Here is a 6,514-nt window from a genome sequence, read left to right as displayed (position 1 = left end):
AAGTGGTGGGGCGGACATTATGACCCGTGTAACTGAATACCTGACTACACCACGTGGACTTCAGCCTCACCACATGGAACCTTGGGCTGATCCGGACTTGGATTGACCTTGCTGGATTTTGGACCAACCTCACCAAATTTCCAACTCACCACCTCGGTACATGAGAAGGCTGCCTGAACTTCTGTCTAGACTCCCAGGGCTTCAGGATGAACTGACCGAGTTTCTGATTGATTTTGCAGAAGTTAACGGCAAAACTTGACCGAACGTAGCGTGGCCTGGGTTTCTCGAATTTTCAAGCCACCTGACTGGATTTCTGACTGGGCTGACTGAAAAGTTTTAACTGGGTTCACGATTTGTTATTTTAAAAACTAAACTCCCCAAGTGCTTGACTGAGCTCTCCGGAGTCTGTCGCCCTGAGTTGGCCAGATGATGGGGTGCTCCTAGAACGAGACTGAATAACAGGAAATCGTGCGGGGCGCCTTGCCTGGCCGGCCCTCGGCCTGCCCCTGCCTCACACGCGGCTCACCCGGAGCCAGCCTGCGCACCTGAAGGGGGTGCGGGGCAGGCGGCGTCCCTCTTCCAACATTCTGGAATCTTCTGACATTCTAGCGCCTGATTATTGCATTTCCATCCCTTTCTGCCTCACTTCTTGTTCCAGCATTGCCCAACTCTCGGGGATGGGCATCAGCGGCCCTAGGAAACAAGTTCCCAAGTCCATCTGGCCTGAGTCCCCATTTCCCATCCAGGAAGTGGTATAAAACAGAACTCAAAAGGGAGGGCTCTGCGTCAGCCCGCCAGGGCTCAGGGCTCGCTCCTGGGTCTAGCCGCGTTGCGCGCTCCTGGGCCGTGTTAACGAACTTGTCTGAGCGGTGGTTTCTTCACCTCCCACATGGGTGTGATTCTCTCCTGCTTGGAGGTTTTGACCAAGAATACTAATGATGGCTGATGCTTGCTGAACACTGACTTGAGCCAGGCTCTGCTCTGGGGCCGCATAGGGCCTGAGGATCCCCGCTGAATCTTCACCGGAGCGCCTAAGTCTAAGAAGTGAAGGGGTCAGCACAATCCAAGTGGCCGCCCTCAGCCTCTCGGCGATCCTGCCTCCTGGGCTTGCCTGGCACTGATAGAGTCCAGGGATCATCGGCGAGCACGGTCTGCCTCGTCACCGTGTTGTGATACGACCGGTGGCCTGCTTCTTGTTGGGAAATTGGGCTGCTCTTCGGCTCCCGTCGTGGTGAGGCATTTGCTTTTTGATGTTGTGACTTGACATTCTTTCGGGAACATGACCCCCACCCCCACCCCCACCCCAACACCAAGGGAGCCGTGGGTCTCTTCGAACCCTGTAGGCATGTCAGGACCGTGGGGCTCGTTCTGTTTCGGGGGACGTTCGTCAATCTGCTCACATCTGGTCTGATGTTACCATGAGGACCTCCCGGGTTTCTTTACTGGCACCTTAACGGGAACCAGATTCGCAAAGCATTCGCCAGTCCTGGTGTGTCCCTGCATTTGCCAGCCATTAGCCATAAGCTGCGGACGGCGACAGCGGAGGAATTGGCCCTGATCCTGAGCTCGCACCACACCTGTGGCCACGCTGGTCTTCTTGTCTTCTCCGGGGCAGGAGAAGAGGCAGGTGCTGAGGAGGATGTATGAAGGATGATAAGTATTCATCCCTCACTGGAAGGGAAGTTCTGCTTTAACAGGAAGAGCTGGCTGTGGGCTGCCGTCTTCAGTCTCTGCCTTAAGTCCTGTGCCTTTGTGTGTGTGCTGTCCAGACAAATGCCTTCATTTCCCCTCTTCCGTGTCTTTGCACATGCTGTCCTCTGCCCCGTGCATCTTCCTCCTCCTTGATGTACTTATTCCGCACGTACCGAAAATCTCCTCTATGTTACATGTGACTCAGGAGCTGGAAACACGAAGACACGATCCCTGCCTCAGGGGCTCCCAGTGGCAGAGGGATGCAGAGTATCAGGGATCACAGGCCTGGGACACCGAGACCGTGCGGGGCCGGACAAGGGACAGGTCAGGGAACTCGTCAGGGCCCTGGGGAAGTTTAATAAATATCCGTTCAAAGTAAGTCTGTGTATGCATGCGTGTTGTATCCACAAGTGTGTGCACGTGTGTACGTGACCCCACGCCTGTAAGAGGGAGCATGGTAGTCATGGGCCACGGAGGGGAAGGGTAGTTCTTGGGTCTCATTAACATGTTTGTTTCATTAAGTTCTCTCAGCTCCTCCTCATGATGCCCTCCTCACCGTGGAGATGGAGAGATAGTGGGCTCCTTGGTGTTTAGAAGCTGAAGGATTGATTCTGGGGGAAGGGGTGAGGGTAAGACCGTAGATACTGATGTGCCAGCCTCCATCGGTGCCCCCCTCACAGCCAGCTCAGCCTGGCAACCAGGGCTTGGGGGGGGCACACCAAGAGACAACCAACCCACATAACCAAAGGGACCCTCCTTTTGATGCCCTATACTTCTGCTCCCCCCAAAATCCCTCCACTCGTGAAAGAGCCCTCCACTACTCCAGCCTACATCTGGAGCTTGGGTGAAGGGTCCCAAAGGGCTCTAGTGTCCTAACCATTGAATGTTCAAGACAGAGACCTAATGTTGACTCATAGGTTAATTTCTATCTAGAAACTCATATCCCAGCTGAACCCTTTCCTGGCCTGGGGAAATGTCAGTTGCATGGCTTGTCTAGACCAAGGTGAGCCTCAACCTGAGAGGCCAAGCAGGCAAAGAGAAGGTCCCCCAGGTGCAGAAACCCCACATGCTACGTGAAGAGCCCCATTGCCTGGGTATGATGCTAACAGTCCTTGTGCCTATGTGAGTAAGCCTTTATGATTGCCCAGGAAACTTCCACACATGACCCACTCAGTTACCATTTTTTGAGCCTTTACTTTGTGCCTGGCATTGTACCTCGCTAATAATAACTTCAACAGGCACTGCGCTAAGCCCCTCGCCTGCATCACTGTTTGGTTTGCGAAGATGAAGACAATGAGAGTGTCCATTTCTCAAGGACACACGGTGCTAAATAGTAGAATCAGAACTAGAATCCACCTCTGTCAGGTGACTCAAACGCCCCCTCCCCCACTCCTGGGTGGGAAAGCCAACCGGGCTCCAATACCCACGTTGCCCCTAAGAGAACACTTACCACAATGCTGCCCCTAGATCTAAGCCCATCTAGAGCGCCCACTCTGCCTGGTTTTGTCTCATGCTCCTAGTCTCCCTCCCAGACCCTGCCATAGAGGACGCCATGACAGGTAGGAGACAGGCTCTGAGGGAATGAGGATGTCACCCACCACGACTGGTTTGTGAGGCCTCGGTGTTGGTGGTCAGATGGGCTCCAGGGCAGGCCCCAGCCAACCGCTGGCCCCTTGGGGCTCGTCTCCCTCTGCTGCTGCCACCCTCGAGCCCAGCAGGAATGACCCAGCATTCCTAGCGGCTGAGGCACAGGAACATTCTTTCTGAAATGTTCTTGCCTAATCCCCGCCCATCCAGACAAGGCTTTGGGCTCTGTGACAAGGTTAATAGTTGCCCAAATGTCATCAGATCAGATCTATTTTCAGTTTTCAGACTGACCAAACCAAGCCTGTTCTCATCCACCTCTTCCTACCCACTCTATGTCAACTCTTTCCCTAAAATGTTCGCGTCTCTCACTCAGGGCTAAGGACTCTCCCAGTGTTTGGTGACATACTCAGGGGTAAACTGCCCACCAGACACAGGATGTGAATTTCCAAGAGACAAACATAGATTTCCAGGCTCTTAAATCCCACCCCAAATTATAAGATGGCCAAGTGAGCCCCAGGGAACCCCCCAAGCCCACGGGTCCTCGCCTCTTGTCCTCCAGGCTAAGTGCATAGAGATCACCTTCTCTTGGGACTCGGAAGCTTAGGAGGTCTAACTACTCAGAAACTTGAGGACTATAGAAGAAAAACAGTTGCAGTAAGAAAACCTGAACTCGAGCCTTAGCTCTGGCCACTCCCTGTGTGGCCTTGGCCAAGTCACCAGTGGCTCTGGGCGTCAGTTTTCCTATCATTTTAAGGAGAGGGCTGGACTCTGTCTCCGAATACAATCCTGGCGTTGGAAATGGTCACACGCTTTGACGTGACCAATCTAGGAAAACCATTCTGATGACAAAGTCTTGTTTTCAAGGCGCTATTCTATCATGCCACCTACTCTCACATGATGTCTGACAGCACATGGAATTAATTCTCCGAGTGCAACTAAGTAACAGTAAGACGAGGAAGAGAGGAGATCTGACATTTATGGACCGCTTGTATGTGCCAGCCCCCTTCGAAGTGTGTTCTCCATGCAGGAACTCATGGAATCCTCCCACAAGCCTGCAAGACAGGTGTTATGGTCACTCCCGCCCCCTCCATCTTACAGACAAGCAGCGTGAGGCTCAAAGAAGGAACGTCACGTGCCAAGTTCACGTGGCCACAAAGCAGCAGAGCCAAGCTTGGAAGCAGGGCGGCTGTCTCCAGAGCACACACATTCAGTGACCACGCCGCACGGTCACAGCAAGGTGAAAGAGACCCAGCCCGAAGGGAAGAAAGAGCTTGGACATAAATTATTCTAATACAAGTTGGGGAAGTGATAAGTGACCGAGAGAGAAACAGATGACATCCCCTGGGAGTTCAGACGGGAGAGCATTGCTTCCAGCTGCAAGAAAAGGGAGGGTTTATGGAGGAGGTGACGTGGTAGCTGAGCCTTGAAGGACAGGTAGGATTTGGAGCCTCAGAGGTTTGGGGCGAGGGAACGGTGGGGGCTGCATTTAAGGAGAGCCGTTGGCTCTGCCGGGGAACGAGAGGCAACACAGGAAAGATGCAGGTCAGAGAAGAGAACACCAGCCAAGTTGCGGAGGCTTGTAAATGTCCCTCTTAAACTGAACGAAGATGGCGGAGAGGCAAAGGTGTCTGTGATGGGAGCACGGTCAGGACCCTGCTTTGGGGGACTGTGTGTGGTCAACAGACGCAAGGAGGGGAGATCCCGGAAGTAGGAGCGATGTGCACACTCAGGGTTCTGGTGGAAGACAGTGGAGCTTAGGGGCTCAGTGGATGGGTGAATGAGCCCACTTCTCATGGAAGGGTGGGTGGAGCCAATGAGGGGCAGAAAGGCCCCCCCCCACGAATGGGCAGCCAGGAGCTTTAACCAGCATTAAGCCTGTGAGGCAAGGGGCAAAACAAACCTGCCTGTGGACCCGGTGAGAACCAAAGGCATAGAACTTTGAGGATGCAGTCATTGCCAAAAACACAGCCCAGAGCAGGCATGGGGCAAGAAACGCGACCCTTGGGTCTCCTCCTGGAGCTTTCCGTGGGCAGAAACCAGAAAGCAAGAAAGTCCCTGTGAAGGACTGCAGGGGTCAGTTTCTGGGGACACAGATCAGCACAGAGAAAGAGAGAAAGAGAACGGGGTAGGGATGGGGGGAGGGACAGAGGCAGAGAGAGAAGATTCATCAGCCCAGACCAGATTTCGAAGGCGTTGTAATGCTTTGGGAAAGAGACACTGAGACACCGACCCAGGGCAGTCGCAAGGGAAAAGGAGATGCTGGGGACACGTGTGCAGGAGTTTAAGGAAGACGGGCGGAATTTGTCAGGTGCTTACCTGCAAAGCAAAGAACTTGTGTGCCCGCTAAGTGTCAAGGGCACATGTAGCAGACCTTCCATATTAACTAAGAAACAAAACAAAATAAACCACAAGGCTCTGTTCTGGCACGATATATGGATTTCTAAGCCGGCTCCACACCCAACGTGGGGATTGAACTCACGACCCTGGGATCAAGAATCAGATGCTGTACTGACCGAGCCAGCACGTCCTGGCGTGATCTGAATGAAACACTTGAATTCAACCCATGGGGATGAATGATATCCTAGCAGGTTTTCATGGGAAAGCCAAGAAAGCGAGATCTTCTCCGCGTATCAGTCACCGGTCACCTGGCACCCTGTGCCCAGGCTGCTGGGGCGAATTACCTTCCCAATTCCGCAGAGGACGGAACTGAGGCCCTGGGGTGTGCAGTGGTTTGGGAAGGTCACAGAGCAAGACAGCCACAGAGCTGAAACTAGGAGCTGCCTCAGTGCTCCCCCCTGCCCAGCCAGAGTGTCAGGACAGACAACCGTCCACCCCTGCCCCTCTGGGACTGGAGAAATCAGGGGGCTTGGTCCCATCACCCTCTGCCCGGGGTGGGCCTCACTCCCTCCGTCCCCACCTTCTCTTTATTTTGCTCCTTTGCAGCCGGGGCTTCGAGATGAATGTATCTTTGCCTTGGAAAAGACACAGGGACTGATCAAAGATGGGGCCTGGCCAGGCATCCCCTCGAAGGAACTCCTAGCTCTGGGGTTCCACCGCCTCGTCTCCATCCAGCCGGGCGCCAGGCAGTGGGTTGCAAGGGAGGATCGTGAAAGCAACGATACCATCCAAAGCCTCGTAAAGCAGTTTCATTATCCTGCCGCAGATTTTTGGCAAATCCTCAAGTCTGGCTCATTTTATGTCTAATTACATATCACTGTGCATATCCCCCGTATGT

At 53.7% G+C, this 6,514-nt stretch overlaps 1 long non-coding RNA gene across 1 annotated transcript; it reads left to right on the top strand.

Moving 5' to 3' along the window:
* Positions 1–423: 423 nt before the first annotated feature.
* On the top strand, positions 424–2,072 carry LOC122232001. Its single transcript, XR_006209316.1, has 2 exons — positions 424–1,231; positions 1,344–2,072. It is a non-coding gene; the product is annotated as an uncharacterized LOC122232001 (long non-coding RNA).
* Positions 2,073–6,514: the final 4,442 nt, after the last annotated feature.

Source organism: Panthera tigris, chromosome D2, assembly GCF_018350195.1.
Source record: "Panthera tigris isolate Pti1 chromosome D2, P.tigris_Pti1_mat1.1, whole genome shotgun sequence".
Taxonomy (NCBI): domain Eukaryota; kingdom Metazoa; phylum Chordata; class Mammalia; order Carnivora; family Felidae; genus Panthera; species Panthera tigris.
This window is presented reverse-complemented; position numbering and strand designations above follow the sequence as displayed.